Below are 24,368 nucleotides of genomic sequence, written 5' to 3'. Positions count from 1 at the left end.
CTTGTCTACTCCCCCTGCTCCCAGCAATTCCCTTCATAGCGATAAATCCCTTAAAGGCAAGACATTCTGCGTAACTTTACCTAGCATTTGGTTTGGCTTAATATACATTTGTTAATTTTCTGAAATGATTGGATTTTTTTCCTCTCTTGTCTGAGGATAATTCCAGGCTGTTCCAGGGCTGGTCACTGGGAAGGGGCAATAGGACAACAGTTACTAGAACACAGGAATGCTTGACTTTGCTTCGAGATGGCAGAGAGAGCAACTTCACCTTGGGGTCTGCTCCTTCCCGTGGCTTGATGCCTTGTGCCCACGCCTCTCTCTATCCTCTGCCTTTTGCTGGGTCTCTGCTGGCAGGTGCACCCAGGTACACTTGGTAGCTGACTCGGTGATGCAATGAAGTAAAAAAAAACACAAGCTCTGCCTTTCCCCTGATGACAACCACAGGGTTGTTTAAATAGCAGGGTTATTGATGCGCATTTGTCCCTTTCTCTCTCATTCCGCTTAATCATTGTCAGGAGGCAGAGAATGGTCTGTATGTTGATCAAGACCTGGAATCACTAACTTGGTGCTAAACCTCTAACGGGAGTGCAAGGAGGGGTGCCTGCCTTCCCAGGACACTCACTTCCTTCTGGATCCTCACGAGCCCCTGGAAGCCCCAGAGCTGCCTGGAGCAGGCGGGGCCCAGGCGGGCAGCCGGGGCCGATTGGCACCACAGACTGACTTGTATTTTCTCACTGTCCCTGTTTCTGAATCCTCAGTTTCTGAGGTCTTCCTGGGCACACTATAATTTCAGGATTGACAATGAGGCTGACAAGAGTGAAAAGAAAATATATTTAGGGAAACAGGAATTTCTCTCAACCTTTATCCTGACATTCAGCAGTAGATGATGGATGTTTTAAATTGCTCTTGATAAGAAGCTATCAGTAGGAGTTATTTTGTTTCACAGATACCTGGCAGGTCAAAAACATACTCAAATTGAACAAATATTCTCAAATTAAGTACAGGGAATCGTAAGGCCAGGTAACTGGTGCTGCAGAAAGGAAGGGATTCAGAGGAACACATCTTCCCCCCAGCACTCGAGTGAGCCAAATTGTGTGGGAACAGACAGACAACTGGGGAGGTCAAAATGGAAATCAGGTGCTAGCTGGTTTCATCCAGAGAGCTAGGGATGCTTACGGAAGACCCGCCACCCACGCTGTCAGGAGAGCTGGGCGGCTCAGCTGAGAGGACAAGTGGACGAGGGTCATTTAAGGACCCTTCAGTTTCAAATGTATTTCACTAGTCACTTTACCTCTCTGGGGCCTTAATTTCCCCGTCTGTAAAATGGGATGGTAATATCTTCACCACTGTTTGAGGAGTGAAGGTGTATACGTGAAACTGCTTCGAAAATGACAATGCTCTCTTTGGCTAAGTGGTACCTGCTGTAATGATTAAGGCAGTGGGTGTGCCTCCCTTGCAAACCGCTTCCAAGCTGTCAGAAGTCGTGCACTTAATATATACATAAAACATCTATGACAGGTACATGATACATACATTATTTTAAATAATAGTCATCATTCACACATGTTTTTGGTGATTTCATTTCTTTTTATTTAAAGAGTGGTTCCAAATTCCTTCTGGAGAAACGCAGATTTTTTTTATTGAAAGATAGTTGATTTGCAGTGTTGCGTTAGTTTCAAGTGTGCAGCAAAGCGATTCAGTCATACATCTATACACGTATGTGTATGTATGTAGATACATACATTCTTTTTCAGATTCTTTTCCATTATCCGCTATTACAAGATATTGAAGACCCTTCCCTGTGCTACACAGTAGGTGCTTGTTGTTTATCATCGTATACACTTTGATTGAGCACCTACTACCTGCTGGGCACTGTGCTCAGTGCTGGAGATGTAAAACCAGTGAGGCAAAGCCCAGGTAATAATGCTCTGTCATAACATCACAGCCCATATCACCTGTTACAGTTCGTAGATAAAGAATTGTGAATATTTTTAATGCGAAGAATTTATTTCATGGTTATATTTTATATAAAGTATACAACGTATTCATTTTATGGCTGTCCACTAGTCTCATGTGCAGTAAGTCATACACATGGGACAAAATGTTCCAGCAGTAAAGGAAGATGGGACAGTCTTTATGTGAATTCGCAGGGCATTCTCAGGCATTCTCTAAGAAGCAGACCCTAAGAGCAGGATTTGAGAGCAAGGTGTTCATCTTGGAGAACCGATGTGTAGACACATGGAAATAGTGGAGTGAGGGCTTACGTGTGTGTATGTGTTCCCAGTACGTCTGGGAAGGCAACTCTGCAGCCCAGCAGATGGGGCTGGTTGGGCGCCTTGTAAATATGGCTTTTTGGCCACACTGCCTATATTTGTACTCAGCTGCTGAGAAAGTTGAAACACTCCAGTTATGCCTGGACCACTAAAATGTAACTGCAAAATATTCGGTGGATCTTGCGTATAAAAGTGTCTAACACTGATCGGGGTGAACCCTGACTGTGTGAGCTGAGCCCAGGTGTCAGACAGCGGGTCAGAATGGAGCACGTGACCTCGCTCAGGCCAGGAGGGGTGGGTGGGGCCGGGAGGTTTGGGAGAAACGTCCCTTCCTCCTAAAAAAAGAAATTGTCCTGTTTATTATTGAAGGCAAAAAACTGGAACTGACTCACCTTTTGTTACGTGAGATCATAGATTTTCTTTGTTGTTGAGCCATTTTGAGTTGGGTTTTCTGTGACTTTAATTTGAGAGCATCTGAGCAGCCTCTGGAGCTGAGACAGAGACTGTGGTGGGGGGGGGGGTGGACAGTAGGATCAGCCTCATTCCCACAGGTGGGATTTGCTGGGTTCCGGCTGCTTTTAAAGGTCTGGGAGGAGGCTGGAGCTGTGTGTCATCCCAACGGAACCGATTCACACTTCGAATTCGGATGGCATGAGAAGTACGAGTAAAAGTACCTTTAGTGGTTGGCTACGACTCCTGCTTACTCTTTAAGACATTTATGTTCAATAGTGGTAAAATCCACTTAATATAAAATTCTCCATTGAGGCGGGAAGCCCTATAAAAAGACCAGCAGGACCCCAAGCAGGGCCACTACTCTCGCGCCGGCACCATCCGGTTCCCTGGCCCAGAGGCTCTTATCTCACTTTTTGCCTCTGAAAGGGCTAACTTACCCCTAAAATTCTATTGGTTCCCTGAGCTCACTTCTGATTGGTTATTTCCTTCACTCCTGATTGGTTATTACTCTCACTTCTGATTGGTCCACTTCCCTAACTTCTGATTGGTCCATTTGTAGTACTTCATTTGCGTGGAGCTCACTCCTGATTGGTTACTTCTCTCACTCTTGATTGGTCTATTTCTACAAAGCTTGTTCCTGGTTGGTCCACTTCTGTTATACTTTATTTGCATATGATGTTGCAAACTATAAAACTGGCAGCCTATAAAGGCCTGTGTAAACCTACAGACAGAGTCCAGAGCTTCGAGTGTTAGTTTTTGTGGGCCTGCTGCCATGATAAACCTGAGTTCTCCAACTCTTCGAGTGCTGCGTGTTCTCTCTCCTGGATCCAGGTTGCTGTCATGTGTGAACTATAACACCTAGCTGTAACACATTTTTCCACAACACTATCTTAACATTTTTAATTGCACAGTTCAGTGAACTAAGTAGATTAACACTTGTGCACCCACCTCCCCCATCCATCTCCAGACCTTTTCCATCATTCTCAAGTGAAACTCTGTCCTCATTAAAAAATCACCCCCCATTCCTCCCTCCCCCAGGCCCTGGCAACCGCCATTCTAATTTTTATCTCTGTGAGTTTGACCGTCCTAGGTACTTTACGTACCTGGAATCATACAGTGTTTGTCTTTTTGTGCCTGGCTTATTTTGCTCAGCGTAATACCCTCAGGGCCACCTCTGTTGTAGCATGCATCAGAACTAACTTCCTTTTTGGGGATGGGGAGCCGTCATTAGGTTGATTGATTAATTAAGTAATTAATTTAATGGAGGCACTGCGGATTGAACCCAGCACCTCGTGGATGCTAAGCATACACTCTCCCACTGAGCTACACCCTTCCCTCCCTTGCCCAGTTTTGGTATCAGAGTAATCTTGGCCTCATACTGAGTTGCACAGTGTATGCCTTCAGTTTTCTGGAAGAGTCTGTGTAGAATTTCTATTACGTCTTCCTTAAATATTTGACAGAATTCACCAGTGAAGCCATCTGGACCTGATGCTTTTCGGGGAGGTTTTACCTGATTCAGTTTTTTGGATAAATGCTGAGCTATTCAGATGATTTATTTTTGAACGAGCTTTTGCAGTTTGTATCTTTCACATATTTCGTTCATTTCATCTAAGTTGTCCGATTTTTTTTTTTTAGAGGGGGAGGTAACTAGGTTTATTTATTTATTTTTGAATGGAGGTACTGGGGATGGAACCCAGGACCTCGTGCAGGCTAAGCAGGCGCTCCACCCCTGAGCTGTGCCCTCCCTTCCTCTCTCCTTTTAAGGCTGAAAAATATTCCTGTTTACTCTTCAGGCTGCCGTTTGGGGTCTTATGAGGTCTTCGAAATTCATGGTTGTGCTGGGAACCCAACCCAAGGAGAATCCATGGGAAATCTCATGTTGTGGGGGTCCAGACCTTCCATACGGCAGCATCGTGCTCTGCCTGGACCTTCATGGCTCTTCTTTGCATCTGTGCCTCCTGGGTCCCCAAGGGAGACCAGGAGTCCTCTCTCCAGTCACCTGTGAAGGGCGTGGTGGGCTGAGAGGTGCCTTCACACGTCCTCTGAGTCTTCCCAGAAACCAAACACATACGGTTTCTCTGTAATTATGTTCTGCATCATTTTTAGGTGGTGGTAGTGGTGGGGCTTGTTACAGCAGAGAGGTTCCCAAATAGGTGAAAGGGACAATCATAAAGGAACATGTCTGTTATGAAGTGGAGATTCCTTTTCTTTTTTAAATGTAGAGATTGAATACTTTTTTTTTTTTTTTTGTTAATTCACATACACCTCTTTGGATAAGCAAGCCCCTCAGATGGAACGGCCCTCCTGTGGCAAATTCTAGTCCTGTAAACGGTTTAAAAAAAATAAGAGTATTTTTGTCGCCTCCTTCTCCTCCCACGAAGCTAAAACAGTTGATTTCTCCGGCTCTCACCTGCAGTGTGAACGTTGAATTAAACACTTACGGCGTTATCAATTAATGTGAGAGAAAAACCACCCAGCGAGGGCGATGAGCCGCCTCTAAACCCGGTGGAACTGAATGCAAATAAAAGGGGTTCAACAGTGTCATCTTCCTGCCCCGGACTCCTGGGAGGTTTTCCTTGAACTGGTTCACGTAGTCAGAAGCCTTACATTCTTTTCTGAAGGACGGTTGAGATAATTTTAATCATAATGGAGACGATATGCCGTGAAGTCTTTACAAAAAGGAACGGAGTGCGATGTGGGGGCGGGGTGGCGCCTGCATTAACGCGCACCCCTCTTGTCCTCACCGCGACGCGTGGTGACGGCGGAAAGTGACGCCAGGCTGCGCGAGGAGCCAGGGCTGTTCAGCGTGTTAACATCTCCATTATGTCTAGAAGCAGAAAATGGAACAGATAAAGCAGGTTGGGTTTTCCCCGCACTGTAATGTATGACAGAGTGTCACGGGAACTCATTGTCTGCCATGAATACAAAAATATGGGCCGTTCAGGCCCGACAGTGAGAACGCCAGTGAGTCCGTGAAAGCGCCCCGCTCGCAGGAGTCTGGCTTGCTTTTACTCTTATTTATTTCCCCCCACTAAGGCGGTTCCTTGAGTTGTCTCATCTTTAAAGTTTACGTGGCGTCCAGAATTGCTTCTTTTTTCCCTTCCTGCTCTGTTTCTAAAATGCAAGAAAGGCAGGATGAAATACAATGGAACCCTCGCATTGGTTTTCCTGGCCCCTTCATTCAGGCCAAGCGCCGTCTTGTTTGAGCGAACGATGGAACCATTTTCACAGGAGGCGCAGGCAGGACGTGGCAGAGCCCCCGCGCCGTGGGCCTGCTTTCCCGGCAAAGCGCGGGCTCCGACGCCCTGGCGGAGGCGGTCCTGATGGGCCCGCCCGGGGCGCACGCGTGGTCCTGCCCGCTCCCGAGCCTGGGACCTGCCTGCTGGGCACCGGGAGCGGAGCGGACGCCGTCCTTGGAGAGAGCCCGGGTGGTCTTCTCTGTGTCCCCGGGGCTCCTGGCTTGAGAAGAAGGGATTTCGGGAGGGAGCCCTTAGGACTCAGGAGTGATTCTGACCTCGAGCTGACGTTTTCAGGGCGAACAGCCTGCGGCGGGGCTGGCACGTTGGATGTCTGGCTCTGCCTGTGGCCACAAGGGGGTGTCAGGGACCGGGCGTGAAAGGAGAGGACATCTGAATTTGGGGAAACTTGAACATGTTACTTCCTGCCCCGCTTTGGAAATGACTGCTAATTCCGTGTGGGAAAAGCCCACATGGAGCCCTCGTCTCGTCTGGTTCACTCAGCCTCGGCCCCTGGAGACAGAAGCCGGGACAAAGTAGGATGATTTGGACTTAGTACACGAGGCCACACAAAGGTCCTACCTGCCGCAAGCAATCAGAAGCTTCGGGTCGACCCGTGCTTGGGTCTGCACAAAACTGTTTTTTTCAACCTAAAAGTTACTCTTGGTGCAAACTGTATCCCTGTTTCCTTAGCCCTGTGTCCTTTTTTTTTTTTTTTTAATCATTGCTGATCCTGCTTACTCTGGACTCACTAAACATGCAGCCTCCAGTGCTGCCCTCTGCCCTCTCTCCCTTCTCTCCGTGAACTCAGAGCTCACGGTTTTCTTCAGGCATCAAGCTCGAGGTAGCAAGAAAGACGGGCTGAACGCTGAGGGCCCAGTCAGTTCAGAAACCATCCCAGCAGGAAGAGGGCAGAGGGAGGGAGAGGCCAGAGGTCTGCAATCCAGCTGGAAGTGGGGGAGGGGTGGAGGAAAGGGGGGCACCGAGGCCGGGGATTCTCAGAAAACACGGAGGATGCTTTCCTAGAAGCCCAGCCTCGCTGAAGCTGCTCCCCTCCCAGAACCCTTCCGGCTCTCCCAGCCCCAGGGCCTGGCCCCGTCCCTCTCCCCACCCCTTCCTCCTCCACCGACAGGAACACCCTCAGCTCCCTTTCTGCCAGAGCTTGGCTTGTCCTGCCACCTGCAGCCTGGACCTGAGAACCTTCACCATTTCCCCCAAGTCTGTCTAAATCGCCATCTCCCCCAGACCCCCGTCCTTTCTCCAGGGAAAGTAAGGTCTTCCCGGCCCTGGGCTGAGCTCCCCCTCCGCAGGCGTTGGGATGTGCTGCCCGGTGGCTTTCCCTGTCTCTCCAGGCTGGCATCAATTTTCTGTCCTCAGCTTTGCATCGGCCACGCCAGTGCCTCTCAGGCCCGAAGGCCGAGGGCACGCCGCCTGCAGCTGTTGAACTGAGCTGCGGGCCACCCTGAGGTCGCCTGTCCACTCTTGGTCGCAGCCCGAGGCCCTCTCAGTGAGGTCTTGACCGCCTGGCTGCAGGCAGGCGGCGCGCCGCCGCGAGCCAGCTGTCTTTGAAAACAGGCGAGACGGAGGGCAGCCAGTCCCTCCATCCGCTGGTTGGGGTGAGAGACGCAGAAAGCCTCGCCGCTAGCCGAGCTGACTTCGCAGCCGGGGCCCCGCTCTGCTGGGCGGCAGCAGCTTCGTCTCAGTCTCGGGGAGCACGCGCTCCCCCCGGGCTGGGGGCCGGGGGCGCGGCCCTCCCGGAGCCTCCTGCCGCCTGCGGGCCCCTGCCCGCGGCCCCGCCTGGGCAGCGGTGCCAGCTGTTTGTGGACGGAGGCCCTGGGGAGCTGCCTCCAGAGAGATGTGACCTGTCTTCATTTTACCCACGAGAAAACCAGGCCCATTTTGGTGAAATGATTTGCTCCAGGTCTCAGAACTGGCTTCCGGAAGATCCAGGATCAGAGCCCAGGCTTAACATTTCAGGGTCTAGAGCTCCTCCTCCCCACTCGCGTTTATAGATCGTTTTTGCGAACAGCAGTCTCGCCTCCGGGCGGGGCGCTCTTGCCCCCGGGGTGTGGGGACGAGGGGGCGCGGGGCGCACGTGCGGAGCCAGGTCCCCGCGTGCCAGCGGCTCCGCTCGCGCCGCATCTGCCGGGCTCGGGCTCTGGCTGGGCTTGCCACTGCCTCTCGCTGCCCCGAAGCACAGCTTTCTCCCCTGCCGTGGCGGGTTCGCTTAAGCCAGCACAGCCGTCGGGGTTCACGCCGCGGAGCGCGGCGGCCGCCTGCCCGGCGGACGGACAATTTGGTAGTCGTTCCACAAAGCGGGCAGCCGGCTGTCCGGCTGGACTATACCCCGAACCCATCCTTTGCTGGCGTTCCCCCTGCCTGGATCCGTTCCCCTCAGTCCTACTTCCTGGGGTCCCCTTCCAAACAAGCCCCTGCACCCAAGACCTGACCTCTGGAGCTGCTGGGGGCCCCACACTAAGGCAGGTGAGGAATGGAGCTCACAGGCCCAATTCCATCTGCCTACCTGCTCGGCCAGCCGTGCCAGGCAGAAGGTGCACCCCAGTGCCGTGTGTGTGTGTGTCTGTGTGTGTGTAATTTTTTATTTTGGGGTTAGGTTTATTGAGGTATAACTTACAGCACAAGTCACTCGTTTCAGTGTGCGGTTCGATGAATGCTTGACCAGTGCACACAATCGTGATTTAACTACCACCAAAATCAAGATTCAGAGAAGTCCCACAGTCCCATCACCCCTCAAATTCCCTCATGACCATTTCAAGTAAACGCCTGTCCACTCCAGCCCCTGGAGACCCCGGTGTGCTCGCAGCTTTCCCAGAAGGGCTTAGAAATGGAATCGCATGACATGCAGTCTTCGGAGTCTTCCATCAGCACGCGGCGTCAGAGGTTCACCAGGTTGCTGGCGACGTCTCTAGTTTGTTCTCTTAATCGCTGAATGGCTCCGCCTGCTGTGGATGGACCGCAGTTTGTTCCTCCATTCACCTGCAGAAGAGCACGGGGGTTGTATCCACGTGATTGTGAATAAGACTGCTGTGGACATTTGCGTGTGGGTTTTCATATGAACGTGATTTTTCCTTTTCTCTGGTAAATACCTTGGAGGGGGACCTGGATCATGTGATACGTGCTTGTTTAACATGTTAAGAAACTGCCAGGCTGTTTACGAATGGAGTTCCAGTTGTCCTGGATCCTCATCAGCACTTGATGTTGGCAGTGTTTTGACTTAAGTCGTGGGAATGGCTGTGCAGTGATAGCTCACCGTGGGTTTATTTTGCATTTCCCTGATGACGAATCATGCTGAGCCCCTTTGGGGCGGCTCGTGGGCTGTTTACATACCCTATTTGGTACATGTCTGTTTAAATCTAGTCCCCTTTAAAAACAAACTGAAGTTTTGTTTTGATGCCAGCTCCTTGGAATTTTTCAAGAGAATCCAGAAATTGAGATTTTTTTACATGGAATCTTTTGATTCTTAAAGTAGGACCCTGTTTAAGAGATTTAGAAAGATTACATGGCATCTGCAAGGTAACAGTACTGGGTTTTCAATCCCAAGACTTCTGAATCAAGCTCTAATGTTCCTGTCCCCGCCACGGAAGCTCCAGTAGGCAAATGAGGGGCACCAACTGGGGGGACAGAAGACCCCTCCTGTGACCCCATTTGGTGAATTTACTCTATGGTCATACAGAGAATCCCAAACTCACTTGCTGGGCAGGTGACATGTTCTGACTCTTGTCAGGATTTACCCAGCCATGAATCATGCATATGTCACACGCAGAAACAGACGCAGATTCATAGAGACAGGCGGTGGAGTGGTGGTTACCAGGGGCCGAGGGGAGGGGCCTGGGGCATTAGAGTTTAATGGGCAGAAAGCTTTGGTTTTGCAAGATGAAAAGAGCTCTGGGGATGGGTGCTGGGGATGGCTGTATAGCAATATGCATGAACTCAGTACCGTTGCTCTGTACTCAGAATGGTGAGGATGGTCAATTTTATATTCTATGCATTTTGCCACAATTTAAAAAAGTAAAACAACAACAACACACTGAAACAGAGGAAGCAAGAAGCAATGCACTTCGTAATTTTCCCACCAGTTACACAGTAGCTGAAGTGTCTTCCGAGGCAAGAACGTCTGTGTCTTCACTGCCGCATGAACTCCATCCAGAGGCAGTTTCTTTGGGTTTACGTGGCTGTCGCTAGTGACCAAAGTTTCTTTAGAGCTTTTGTGCTCACAAGGAGTGCTTTGCATTTGGACCTGAGGGCGAGCCACACAGCTGTGATGTGCTGTAATCGCTCGTTAATGCAAGTCCGTGATCTTGTGAATGTCAAAGAATTCCACAAAGACATGGTTAAAAAAGCATACAGATCCTTAAGGCAGGGGGTCCAAACAAAGCACTCCGATCACCTATTCAGTGGGAAGGTGGGTCCAACGGCGGCGGCAAGGATGCGCACGGATGTGGGTCAAGGCTGTCGCCGGCGGAGGCGTCTGACTTCGCCAGGACCCGAGACCCGAGACCTGGAGCGGAGCTGGGTTGAAGCGTTCTGAGGGCCCTGTCTGAAATCCACTCTCTCATTATCTGGGGAACCACGTGTGTGTCCCTGGTCGTCCTTAAGAATCCGTGTTCAAGGCTGCAAGGATTGCTCTGTGTTTGTGAAGCCCCTTTCAGGCCCACCCTTCCCACGTGATCGGGGGACCGTCACCCGGTCTCGCTGCTCACGGTGAGCAGGTTTGGATAATTGGCAGCCACTGATTCTCACTGGGGAATGTTCACATCCTTGGGGCTGAAACCTATTTCTTTACCTGTAATAAGGGGGAAGTCCCAGGCGATCTGAGTGGGATCTTAGTTTTCCACAGAAGGAGCGGTAAGGGCCAGAGTCCAAACGTTTAAACTCTAAGCCAAACAAACAGCGGCGATTAAGGCCCTCTGCCCGCCCCACCCCTTGCCGGCTCCGGGGGTCTCTTCCAAGGCTTGGGGTGGGATGGACCTCCTTGGGCGGGGCAGGCCTTCCTACCTTTAAACTCCTGGAGGCTTCTGTGCTGTAGGACGGTGCTTCCTCAAATCCAGTGACTCCTGCACAGCTTATGAAGTTTTTGCTATTTTCACAAATCACCTACATTTACTTCGCATTTTTTCACTAATACACTTTTTAAAAATTGAAGTATGGTCAGTTACAATGTGTCAATTTCTGGTTACAGCACAATGTCCCAGTCATGCACATACGTACATATATTCGTTTTCATGTTCTTTTTCATGAAAGGTTATTACAAGATATTGAATATAGTTCCCTGGGCTGTACAGAAGGAATTTGTTGTTTACCTATTGTTACATATAGTGGCTAACATTTGCAAATCTCAGACTGCCAGATTTATCCCTCCCCATCCCCTTTCCCCCAGTAGCCATAAGATTGTTTACTATATCTGTGAGTCTGTTTCTGTTTTGTAGATGAGTTCATTAGTGTCCTCTTTTTTCTTTTTTTAGATTCCACATATGAGTGATATCATATGGTATTTTTCTTTCTCTTCCTGGCTTCACTTAGAATGACCATCTCTAGGTCCATCCGTGTTGCTTCAAACAGCATTCTTTTATTCTTTTTTATGGCTGAGTAGTACACTAATAGACTTTAAATCAGTTTTTTATTGACTCCTCTATAGCCAGTGGTTCTCAAACTCGAATGCACGTCGGAAGCACCTGCAGGTCTTTTACCCCCAGGGTTCCGTAGGTCTGGGGAGGGGCTGAGAATTTGCATCGCCAGGGATTTCCCAGGTGATGCTGAGGCTGCTTGTGTGTGTGTGTGTGGGGGGGGGCACACTTACACAACCACTCTTGATAATACTACCCCGGAAATCGCAGATTGGATGTGGCAGTTGTGCTGCTTTTCTAACACACGTTAATATAAGGATAAAACCACCAGAATGAGCCCTTCTGGGCACCAGCTGAAACGGTCCTGTGGGCCACTGAGTGTCCCTGGCGTGGGGCGAGGACATTGGATTTGGATTCAGAATCCCGCACTATGTTACCTTGGAGAAGCGCTAATCTCTCCAAGCCTAGCTTCCTTATTTGTACGATGGAAAGATCTCAGACCTGCCACCTTTAAGCCCAGCACACAGAGACGGGGCTATGACAGGGGCCCAGGAATGGGGTGGAGACAATGACTAAGACTCCCAGACCAGACGGGTAACGTGGCGGCGAGGGGCCGGACTGCAGAGCATCTGTTTGGAGGAGAGGTTCCCCGTGGAAGGCAGGAGGACACGACGCTGGTGAGCTGGCGGGACTGCGTGCGGGAGGGACGGAGTGCTGGATGAGGTGGAGTCCAGAAAACAGGAGTCTTAGACCTGACTTAATTCAGGCAGGAAGTTGGCGCCAGAAGCAGGAGCGTGACAAGCTGGGATGTGCAGGAATTGGTTTCAAACTAGGAGCAGAGACTGGAGGTGAGGAAACCAAGCAGGCTTGGACATGGTCACAGACCAGCGGGGAAGGCTCGGGTGAGGTGGGGGGTGGATTTGACGGCAAAGAGGAAAGTGTGGCACATGCTGAGGTGGGCGCAGATCCCCCAGGGACAATGCCGAAGGGACACAGAGATGTGGAAGTGTCACGTGCAGCCTTCCCCCCGCCATCCCTGAGACAGTAACTGGAATAACTGTAACGGGGTTTTGAGTTTTCAGAGCAGTGGGGGGGGGGAGTGATCGCTTCACAGAAGTGCTGCTTCAACGATGCTCCTCGCAGTGAACTGCACAGCAGCACACGAAAGGCTCTGACAAGGTCTGCAGTGAAAGGAATTGATTGTCAGGCCGCGTCTGTTCAAATACCCACAAACACCTCAAGAACCAGTGTTCCCAGGGACAGCGCAGGATCAAGCGGAGAGAAATGATTTTTCCCATCCCGTAGCTCGGCTCTGTAGAGTCACCTACACCCTGGACTTCGTGCTTCCCACGACAAAGCTTCGGAGGTCAAAGGAGAGGTAGCTGGCCATCTGTACAGGCCCCCACGTCAGGTCCGCGCTTCCCTGGGTTAGACCGTCAGTGAGAAAACCAGCCTAAGCGAGTGCCTCTCCTCAGTGTGAGAGACCTGGAGCCGCGGACAAGGGTCGGCTGGTAACAGTCCCACGCAGCTGCTGCTGGTCTGGTGTGAACTCTACTAACTACTGTGCACCAGGCACTAGCCGCTGAGTGAACGAAGACGTGTGAACGCCGTCTTCGTGGAGAAGTACACAGAAGCAGGTCCGGAGACGAGGGAAGAGCTGGCGAGGTGGTGCTAGGCAGTGAGTGGGAGGCAGGCAGTGGTGAGGGGCCCGACTGAGCGGCGCGGCTGGGGAGCTCCGCGGGGCGGGGTGGAGAGGCACTCCCGGGTCCCTCCTCCTGCCGGGCGATGGAGGCTGGGCGTCTAGGGCTCCCGTCACTCTGGGTTGATGACTGATTCCGGGCATGACGCTCCTGCAGGCAGGGAGAGAGGGCGCCAGTGGGGGACCGTCTCCTGGGGGAAGAGAGCCACAGGCATTTACGGAGAGCAGCCTTGCCGTGTGGATGTGAGTCCCTGAGGATGTGGACAGGGCGTGGCCGTGACCACCACAGATAAGGACCACGCGGCATGGGGAAGACGGGGTCCTCCCGGGCCTGAGAACCAGGAACAGCACCGAGACCGGGGCTCTGCTGTTTTCCAGCTGACTGTACCTCGCCTCGCACCCTGTTGGACTCTGCCTCCTGCTCCCACATCGAGACATGTCAGCCACGGTCACTGCTTACATAAGTTACTTCCCCTTGGGTTCTCTGGAGCAAAGCGCTGTCCTGGCAGGCAAGCACCGCCCGTGTCCCCGGCCTGCCGGGCTCCGCCCGCAGTGTGCTCGCCACGTCCGGCTGTCTGCCCGGGCAGCGGGGGGCACTGCGCGGCCCGCCGAGGGTCCCGGGAAGGCTGCGGGTCTGCCCCGCACTGGGGGCCCCGCCGGCCTGCTCCCGTGGGGGCGGGCGGACGCCGCCCCTCAGAGCAGCTGCAGGTGTAGCTGCCGCATCACGCGTGGCGCCTGTCTCCTAAAAGACAAAGCTGCTCCAGGTAATGACATCAGGTAACACCGAGAACTAGCCGCTGTCTTCTTGATTGTTTTCCTTTGGCTCTAAAATGAATATTTAAATTATTAAGGACAAATATCAATATTAAAGCTATCCTTCGCGTTAGCACAATTTTTCAGATTTGAACTCAACTTTGCACTTTCCCAACTGAAATAAGTCCCCACACAGTGTGCCTTCTGGTCACTGTTTTGAATTTTAATCACGAATTAAAAAAACTCCAACCGGTCACACGGGGGGAGGAGCTGGGATGATGCGAGGCGCGCCGCTTTGCGCTTCTAACGCCGCGCCAGGCATCCCCTGGTGACCTGCGAATACTGGCATCCCAGGCGCTCGAGACCGGACTGCGCCTCCAGGCTCCGCGAGCTCCAGCCGCTCGGAGCCGAAGAACTCGCGTGTCAGGCACAGCCCCGCGCTGCGCCCACCTGGGCCGGGGGCTGACAGAGTAACTGCGAGTTCTCTGCGTCAGCTTCCATGGGGAATGCGGTGCCAACCACGAAGGCTTCTGATCTGTCCTAGGAGATCCAGATCCCACCCCTGGAAGCAGCCAGAGGCATTTCTACAAGGACTGCCCACGAGCCACGGAATCCTTACATTAAGGAGGTAGATGCCCCTAAAAAAGAGTGATCCTGGGGAACCTGCTCGACCAGGTCGCAAGAGTTGTCACAGAAGCCCAGTAATGCGGACGTGGATGTAAGTGGTGTCCTTCCCTTTTAACCTCGTGTTCGAGCTGTTCATTCTGGGAGAGAAATGCAATTGACTTGTATGTTGATGTGCAACCAGCAGCCTTGTGGCGCGCCTACCATTTTCACTTTCTTACAGGTTCTTTTGGTTTTCTCTATACACAGTCACTCTCTCTGCAAAATAACAATAGTTTAGCCCCTTCCTTTTAAATCCTTATGCCATATATGTGTGTGTGTGTATATATGTATTTTTTTCTCTGTTGGCTAAAACCTCTGTTATAAATGTTGAAAGGGAATAGTTACTGTGGGCATTTAGTTCTCACCCTGGGCTCCTAAGAAAAATATTTAATATCTCACCACTAATTTTGATGTTTTCTGAAGGGTTATAGTCGGTACCCTTTATCACATTAATAAATCACTTTATTTTACTTTGTTGATAGTGTTTATTTTAAATGATAAATGAATGTTACACTTGATCAATTAATTTTTTGCATCTATGAAATAATCACGTGATTTTTTTTTTTGGTTTATCCTCTTACTGTGATGAATTACATTGATTTTCTAACATTAAGTCAACTTTGTATTCCTGAGATAAACCAAGTTTAGTAATGCGGAATCTTCCTATTTTACATCACTGGTTCAGAGTGTTAATTTTTTTGTTTAGGATTTCTGCATCTACGTTCATATATAGTATTGATCTTAATTTTTTTCCTTCTATAAATTTGGGCATCTACTCTGTGTTAACCTCATAAGATGAGTGGAGTAACATGCTCTCTTCCATGTTCCAGAAGAGATTCTAAAAGATTGGAGTTATTTCTCACTTAAGTGTTTTGTAGAATGCACACGTGTGCCACCTCATTACATAAAAGGCCATCCCCCAAATCATGTTAAAATTGACAAAACTGTAATTGTGTCAAATTATAATTATGTAATTACAGAAATTTACAGTTACAAAATTATAGTCAGATAAAAATCACGTAAGTTACAATTTCACAAAAATTACATAATAAACTACAAAGTTACATTTCAAAACCTTTGCCAAAACAGACTTTGGAGTCAGATTATCTCCAGTGTGAGTGATGGCCCTGCTGACAGGCTGTGCAGCCCTGTGCTGCTCTCTTGACTTCTCTGAGCTCTCAGTGTCCATCTGTCATGTTTGCTCACAGTCCCTCTATCTCCTGAAGACGTCTCAGGAAGATTAAATGCAAGCTGGGTACACAGCAAGTGACCAATAAATGGTAATGATTTTTATGATCATATGTTAATTGCTCAGTTAGCCACCCAGGCATTTATTGAGCACCTGTTGTGGGCCAAACGTGGTATGAGTACTGGGGATACACCAGGAGGCAAAATCAGACATGGCGGCCCATGCATCGCAGCAGGGATTCAGCACTGTCCCCGCAGGTGGATGTCCCGCCCCCACTGAAATGAAGTGAGGTTATTTCTGGAAACACCCTGACCGTCTCTTGGGTGTCAGACAGGCAAGAGTAAGCGGAAGCAGTGATCTCTGCTCAGGGGCAGTGGGAGCCTAGCATCGAGCTCTCTGGACCAGCTGGGGGCTGTCATAAGGAGGAGCCACTTCCTTTAGGGGGTGAGTGAAGACGTCTCGCTTCTCCTGACCCAGGATCCTTGCCTGCATTTCTTTACAGGGGCTGAAGGCTGCCCATGAGGGTCTGTCTCCAGGGCCCCATCTTTCCTCCGGCTGCTGCTGGGGTTACCAGGAACCCGGCGGGAACACGAAGGAGCCCCTGAAGAGCCTGGCACGCTGCCGGGAGCTGAATCCAGGTGGCCTGAGGTTGAGCCCTCCTCCACATCAGGTAACTTCTCCCACTCACAGCCGAGGTTGCGCCGTCGGCGTCCCTGGAGGTCTTGGCACCAGTGCCTCAATTTCTGCCTTCTGTGGCTTTGATTCTTTGGTGCACATGGCCCGGATGGGTTTTTGGGAAATGCCTTGGTTTGGTATGGGAGTGAAAAGCAATGGCTAGAGAACAGGTCTTCTGCCAGCTAGGATTTCTACGGAAAGTTAAAAAATTCAGGCTGTGATGCAGGCGGATTTGTGTTTGTGGAAGGATTAGGACAGTGGTTCTCAAACGTCAGCGAAAAGTTACGTGGGGGAGGTTTTAAAACGCAGAGACCCGAAGCCGAGCCCATGACGCACATTCAGTTGTCGGGGAGGGGGGCCCTGGGGGGAGGGGTCCCGGATTCAACGTTTCTGGCATGGCTGCCGTGCTGATGGGGCTGGTCTGCACACCATCCTGTGGGGAGCGCTGTGCGTGGATGTTAATTTTGGTTCTTGAAGGTGTGTGTAGAGAATGGCTCTCAACTTTGGTAGCGGGGGATTTTGAAAAAAAAAATCCCAGAACTATGCACATCCCAGACCAGCTGCAGCAGGATCTCTGGCCGCAGGGCCCGGGCATCAGTATGTTTTAAAGCTTCTCTGACGGTTTGGTGGGGGCCTAGGGGGGGAACCCCAGACCAAGGGAGATTCCTGGGTGATGGCAGCCGGAGTTCTCTGTGCTCACGGTGCACCAGAATCACCTCGGGAGCTTGTGAAATGTGCTGATGCTCGGCCCCACCAGGGAAACAGGGTCTGTTGGTCTGGAGTGGGGCTGCGGCACTGATGGCATTTTTAAAAAGCTGCTCTGATGATTCTGATGGAAAACCAGGGTTGGAGACCACAAATATTTAAAAAAGTGTCCTTTACTGCCCTGAAACGAAATTCCTAGTGTAACTTACTCATCTGCACTATGAAGGAGAAGTAAAAGGAAATAAAAAGTAGCATTTGGCAGATTTATATATGTACTTGACACAATGAAGTGGCCAAGTGTTTGTCCTGCCAGAATGTCACTGGCCCAGCCCCAAATCCAGACCACGCCTGGAGTGTGCTGTGGGTCACTCAGGTTCCACCAGCTGCGCAGGCACCTGGCCTTGGTTTCCCAACCCTGTGCCAAACCCTTGGTCAATTCTGGACATAACAAAGCACCCGGACTCACCCCGCAGCTGGATTCTACCTAAGTGAGCGCACTAAACCAGGCGATGACACCTTATGCTCCTGCGTCTAATGAGGCAGAGTTAGGGTCCAGGGGGCGAATTACAGTCGGTTGTTCACACACGTGCATTCCAGGCTGAGCTGTGGTCATTTCTAATCTCTAGCCTCCGCCTCCCCACCCCAAGGCCAGGCATTCTCTCCAATCTCCTTGCACAACCTCGAACGCCCCCTCCATTTCGCAGCTCCCCCCATCCTTCTTAAATGAAGGGATGAAGAGGAGCTCGTGGACATGCGCTCAGCCGCCGGTTCTGCTTTCTGCGCGGGGGCAGCACCGCGTGGAACCCACCGACGGGGAATCTGTGGTCCTGCCGGGGAGAATGCCTCCCACCCCCACAATGCCCCCTGCGGGCAAGGGGGTGGCGGGAGGAGGCCTCGGGCTGCCGGCCGAGCCCAGCCCTCGCTGCAGGCTTAGGTTTGTCCCCCGCCGGAACGTGCACAGGGCGCCTTAGAGAAAGAGGCGAAGGAGCCTCCTTGACTCCAGCGCCCCCGCGCCCCCTCCCCCAGGAAGCCCGGGACTCATCCCGCGATCTCTAGTGCCCTCTAGTGGCCGACATGCGTCATGTCCGGTACCCAGAGATTGATTTTTATTGTATATAAACCTACCCGAGTGGGCCCTGAGCAGGGACATCACACACACACACACACACACACACACACACACACACACACACACACACTGTGTGGTCCCTCTTCTGGGCGGCACCGCGGGTGCTCAGAGCCCTAGCGCGTAGGAGGGTGGTTGCCAGGGGCTGAGGGCGGGAGAGACGGGGAGCTATTCTGCACTGGGTGTCAGTTCGGGAAGGAAGCGTTCTGGAGGTGGATGGGGGTGATCGCTGCAGAACGATGTGAGTGTCCTGGGGCCCCTGACCTGGACACTTCACAGTGGTTAAGAAGGTGAATTTTATATTATGTATATTTAACACACACCCTGCTACACAAGGGAGATTTCAGCCTGTGGGGGTTTCCAGAGTGAAAAGTGCATGCGACCTCACGTTTCCTCCGCAGTTCCAGCCCTGCTGCACCCCTAGAGGGCATTTCCACGCTAATGCTGCCCATTTTGGGGGTGGGGTGAGGTGGGGTGGGGTGGTAATTAGGCTTATTTATTTATTTTTTGTTTGTTTGTTTTTGGGAAGGAGGTAATTAGGTTTTTATTTACTTATTTATTGTTAATGGAGGCACTGGGGATTGAACCCGGGACTCTGGGCATGCTCAGCATGCGCTCCACCCCTGAGCTGTACCACCCTCCTCAGGTCTATCCATTTCAAAATTATATATGTGTATTATATGTACTTGTTTCTCTATGTGCACACAGAAATGTAGATTTATAGAATTACCTACTATATATATATCTATGAGATGCTTTAAGATGTATGTATAAAAATAGGTATTTCATTTGTGTTTTTAACTCTATTTTATATTTATGTATTTTTTAAAGTTTTTATATACAGATATATAAGTGTATGTGTATATATGTACACACACACGTTTTAGATATAAAAACTTTAAACACATCTTAAAATACAGAAGGGATCTGGCCATGTCATTGCCCTGTAGCAGGTGGCGGTGTGGGTGTCACCTGACTTGCTCGGCTTCCCGCTCTGCGGATGCACATTGTGGTGGTTGTCATTTACAGGAACGCCTCGTAGAAGTAGCTTTGTGCGCATGTGTGAGGTTTTGTGTGGGATGGTTACCCCTATGCTTCCAGCTTCTCACTCAAATCAGAAATTCCAGTCGGCAGAGGGGCCCAGTTTGCCCTGGGCTGGGAGCCGGCCCCTGGGGAGACTCCCCTTTCCTGCAGTTCTGTGTGTGTCTGTGAGTAACCGTGTGGGAGCCAAGTCCTCACCTGGAGCTACAGATAAATGAGGGTGAAGCCGCAAATATGGAATCAGCAACTCAGGAGGGTGGAGGGTGTTTTGGCTTAATTGCTACTAAAAACAATGTCTTGTTCCAATGTGTCCATTCATCAAGATGCCCAGTTTCAAAAGTAAATGCCCCTGTGCCCCAGTGGCCATGCGAGGGCCTGGCGAGACTTGAGTGGCACTAAGAACACAGCGGGAGGCGTGGCGCCCCTGGCCAGCTGGTTCCGCTCTGGGACTGCGGGCTCCTTGGGGTGGGCCCCGTCGTTGCTGCTCGGGAGGGGAGGCTGGGGTTCCAGACGGGGATTTCATGATTAACTGGGAGTGGGCTTGGGGATCTGGTGACGACTAGGGCGGCTGGGCCCCCATATCATCCCTTGGTGCCTCCCTAGGTACTCAATTTTGTCAGAGCTCCTGAGTTTTCAGGAGAAAGCTGGAAATCCAGATTTTTAAAATCTGGAATACTAGGATTTTAAAATACAGGCAATTCATTAAAAACAAAACATAACCTAAAGCACTGTGCAGGTCAAACTGAGCAAGAGTCATCTGGGCACGAGTCTGACGTCACCTGGGATGTTGGTGAGAGGCTGCCGACAGGCCCGGGGAATCCACCTGCCCGTCACCTGCCCGTTCAGTCTGCCGTGGTTGCTTCATACGATTGACATCACCTGCAGGTGTGTCTGCTTGAAGGACTGATATTGGAGGGGGTGAGAGTGTGTCTGTGCTGGGAGCATAGCTGAGCTGTAGGAGGCGAACCCCTACCTCGAGTGGGGCACCGCTGGGGCTTGTGTACACTGAATTAACCCACTTTTACAGCTGGCACCACATGAACCCGGCCACTAGCTACTGAGGATGGCCTGGTGCCAATAATGAGGGACATGTGACCTCTCCACGGAGAGTGGAGGTTTCCTCGCACTTTCAAGTGTAGCTGGGGTCCCCACACTCCGTGTGTTTTGTTTCATCTTGTGCTGCTTGTGCATGAAAGCCTTCTGTGAGGTTATGTCCGTGAAAACAAACGCCTTTTTTCTTTTCCTAATAAGAGTGGGGTAATGAAAGATAAGGGTGAGGTTACCCCGTGGCTCCGGTGGCTGTCAACAGCCTTTCGAGATTTTCTTTTTCTGTTGAAATCGTTAATGAATTGGAGTTTTCTCCGGACCTTGTAGAAGGTAGCTTTTCAGATCTGGGCTCAGAAAATCAGAGACGCTTGTTCCATGCGGAATGTCGAAGGGCTTCGTTTGGTCTCGTGGCTGCAGACGCCGCCGGGTCCGGACCAATCTTGCTAATTATGGCAGGTGGCTCTTTGGCCCGGGGAAGAAAGCAAGGCTTCTCTGTGCCCGCCTCGGGGCCTTCAGAAGTGATGGGAAGCCAGTCTGAGGGCCGCTTGGCTTCTAATGGTCCTCGAATGGGCTTTTGTGCGGACGTGGAACGTGATCTGAGGCATCGGGGACACCAGACAGGATGCTTTTTATGCAGCTGGGGATGTGGGCAGAGAGCAGAGCGGGGTCAAGACGGAAGCAGGGCTGCGGCCTCGAGCATCGGAAAGCAGCTTTGGAGTTGGGACAGTGAGCACCGCGCGGGAGTTGTTCTCAGACTTTGCATTTTCAGAAGATAACCATCTGGGTGTTTGCTTCTGGTGGACCCGGGGCGGACCTAGGTGTTTCATACATGAGAGGCCTCGCTCACTTGGCCTTTGCAGCGAACTGGGGAGGTGGGAGTGATTCTGGTCCCCGAGTTACAGCGGCCCGGCTGGGACGGGGGCCCATGGCTGCAGACCCCAAGCTTGTGCTCCCAGAGGCTCAGGAGACGACGGGTCAGCAGCGGAGCAAGGTCAGAGCGAGTGGCTTCGATGTGGCCTGACGTCTTCTGCTTTCCTGTCCCTCTAAGGCGGGCAGTGGGAGGCGTCAGGCCGGCGAGCACTTGCTGCGAAGCTCAGACGGCCTTAGGCTGCTCAGAGCCCTGCTGCTTTTTTTTTTCTTTAATTTTTTCTTAGGTTTTCCTTTTTGAGATAAATTTTATATTTTATATTTTTATCTCTTAGGGGATAATTAGGTTTTATTTATTTAGAATTTTTTCTTTTTAGCAGAGGGACTGGGAATTGAACCCACGACCTCGTGCAAGCTAAGCACACGTCCTACCACTGAGCTGTGTCGCCCCCTCAGTAACCTGTTTCTGCTCGCCTGACAGATTTGCCCTAAACCCTGGTGGTTGGTGCACATTTACGGCCAGCATGAGAAAAAAATCGTGCATGAGAGAAAAATCATGCGTGAGAAGAAAGCCGTGCACTACTGGTGCCAAGTGACGAGCCACTCTGGACCTGCTCCGTGACTAATGATGCCGGGCGGGGATTTTCCTTCCTTTCCTGTTTCCTCTTTTTCCTGTAAACTCTCCAGCCAGATGCCTTGACCAGCCCCAGCCCCTCACACCTCCTTGGGAAGTTTGTGGCCTCTGCTTGCTTTTCCCTTTGAACAGTCTTCCCTGTTACCTTTTGCATCAATGTGAAAGCTGGGAGAATCGGATGGAGCCCACCTGCACACGCAGCGCCGCGATGCTGCTGTGAGCACTTCCGCTTTCTCACGCGCTGCCGGGTGCCTGCCTCCCCCGCCCGCCAGTCCTTTTTTCCCCTTGAAATGCACTCACAGTGCATCACAGACATTCTCCACTGCCTCCCCAGACACTTCAGCGTGCGTATCCTTGAGATTTCAAAAATATTTATTTTTGGTTTCTTTTCTGTAAAGTAAAAATGTACTTATGGTGAAATGCAGACTTCCTCTGTGTACCTTTCGTAAAGTTTTCTTTCCATTTGCCTTTGTCCACATTCAAATATCCTCTCGTACTAAGTGAAATTGGTCAGACAGAGAAAGACAGATCATATGACATCACTTACATGTGGAACCTAAAAAAAGTGGTACAAATGAACTTGTTTACAAAACAGAAGGAGACTCACAGACATAGAAAACAAACTTACAGTTACTGGGAGAAAGGGGATGGGAGGGACAAGTAAGGAGTTCGGGATTAACATATACACAGTACTTTATATAAATAGACAAACAACAAGTCCCACTGCCCAGCACAGGGAACTGTAACACCTTGTAATAGTCTATAATGAAAAAGAATATGAAAAGGAATATATGTATACAAGTAAATGCATAACTGAGTCACTCTGCTGTGCACCCGGAGCTGACGCAGCGCTGTAAGTCAACTGAACTTCAATAAAACAATCAGACCGCCATGCCTTCAACCCCGCAAGATCTCCTTCCGCTACTGCCCCATATCTCTCACCCTCATCTTCACCCAGGCTCCGAATGCCCCCCCCACCTGCTTGCCCCCTTCTGGCTCCTTCCCCACCCCTCCTGCTGTCTTCACGGACGCTGCCAACAACCTCCGATCCCCAAACCCAAAGGGTGTTTCCAGCGGTGACGTCCTCACACCCTCCGTGGCCGTGGACACTGGCCTCTCCTCCCCTCGGCACACTGTCCTCTTGACCCTCAGGGGCTCGACTGCCGTGGTGACCCCCCGCCCTCTGCTGCCCGTTCTTTCTCTGCTGTGAGGTCACGTTCACCACCTTCTCCGCAATTAAGCACAAGATCTGCCTGGGGCTCCAGGCTGAGCCCCACTGTCCTCCCGCCTCTTCACCTCCCGAGATGCCCTCACCCACTCCCCTGGCTCCCGTGTCCACCTGCACAGGTGCGGCTCTCAGATCCAGGCTCCGGCTGGTGCCTTTCCTCCAGCGCTGCACCCGGTGCTCAGGTCAGCATCTCCTCTTGGTGGCGTGGAAGCCCCCGCGGTCTTCACGTCCAAACCAAGCTCACAGTCTGTCCTCCTCACACGCACGGGGCCTCCTCCGGGGTCCCCAGCACACTGGGATGTTACCCAATGGCATTACCTGTTAGAGCCACTCCATCCCCAGCTCTGTGATTTGCCTTCAGCAGCAACCATCTCTCGCCTTCTGCTTCTCGCCACTGCCGAGGTCAGGGCTCCCGCCGGTGCCCTCCCGCCGCCCATCTCCACCAGGCAGCCACGCGCCTGGGCCTGGAGCTCCCCGGCCTGAGACCCCGGTGCTTTTCCACAGCTTTCTGTCATCACAGGGTGGCAAGGACCCCTGCCCGCCTGTCCCGCCTGCCTCCCACCCCTCCACCCTCACTGGGCACCTTTAATGCCCCAGCACGCCTGCCCCTTCCCACCCACCGCTGGCCCCTCCCTGTGCCCGGCTCCCCTGTCACCCCCTCTCTGCCCGCCCAGCACCCTCTCCTCCACGCACACACCTTGCCCCCGGACACTCTGTGTCTGTGAGGACCACTTGCCTCCTTTCAGATACTTAGACAGTCACACCTCTGCGTGTCCGTGGGATTAACGTCCACCTCCTCCCATTTCCTTTCTTATTTATTTATTTATTTATTATTTATTTATTTTTGCTTTTGTTTTGTCTTCAGGGCCCAGTGCAGTGTCTGGCACATACTAGATGCACAGCAGTGTCTGTGGACCGAATACGCGCACGCTCATGCTTTCGGTTACTCCTCGGCTTCCAGGGTGGAAGGCACTTAGTGTGACCCCAGGCATCGAAGTTGGAGAAGTAGCATGACGGCTGCCAGTTCAGACTAAAGAGAACGTTCTGATAAATCTGGGAACCTAGTTCCTCGGGTAGGAAGCAAAGGCTCACTCATGTCCCCTCAATTTTGGTTTTGTTTTGAATTTGGACTTGGTGGCCGTGCACCCCGTGGCTCACGGCTGGCAGACGGCCGCCTCCACCCGGGCGCCG

The 24,368-nt window shown here is 51.5% G+C and overlaps 1 long non-coding RNA gene across 2 annotated transcripts; it reads left to right on the top strand.

Annotated features, from left to right (window-relative positions):
- The first annotated feature begins 14,461 nt into the window (after nucleotides 1–14,461).
- LOC140687228 (uncharacterized) lies at nucleotides 14,462–24,125 on the top strand. Of its 2 annotated transcripts, none has more exons than XR_012061403.1 (3): nucleotides 14,462–14,717; nucleotides 16,357–16,524; nucleotides 24,043–24,125. It is a non-coding gene; the product is annotated as an uncharacterized lncRNA (long non-coding RNA). The 2 variants fall into 2 exon arrangements; XR_012061402.1 differs by lacking the exon at nucleotides 24,043–24,125 and adding an exon at nucleotides 21,797–22,255.
- The last annotated feature ends 243 nt before the right edge of the window (nucleotides 24,126–24,368 follow it).

This window comes from Vicugna pacos, chromosome 19 (genome assembly GCF_048564905.1).
Source record: "Vicugna pacos chromosome 19, VicPac4, whole genome shotgun sequence".
NCBI classification, from domain to species: Eukaryota; Metazoa; Chordata; class Mammalia; order Artiodactyla; family Camelidae; genus Vicugna; species Vicugna pacos.
Note: the sequence above shows the minus strand (reverse complement) of the source record. Positions and strands in the feature narration are given on the sequence as shown.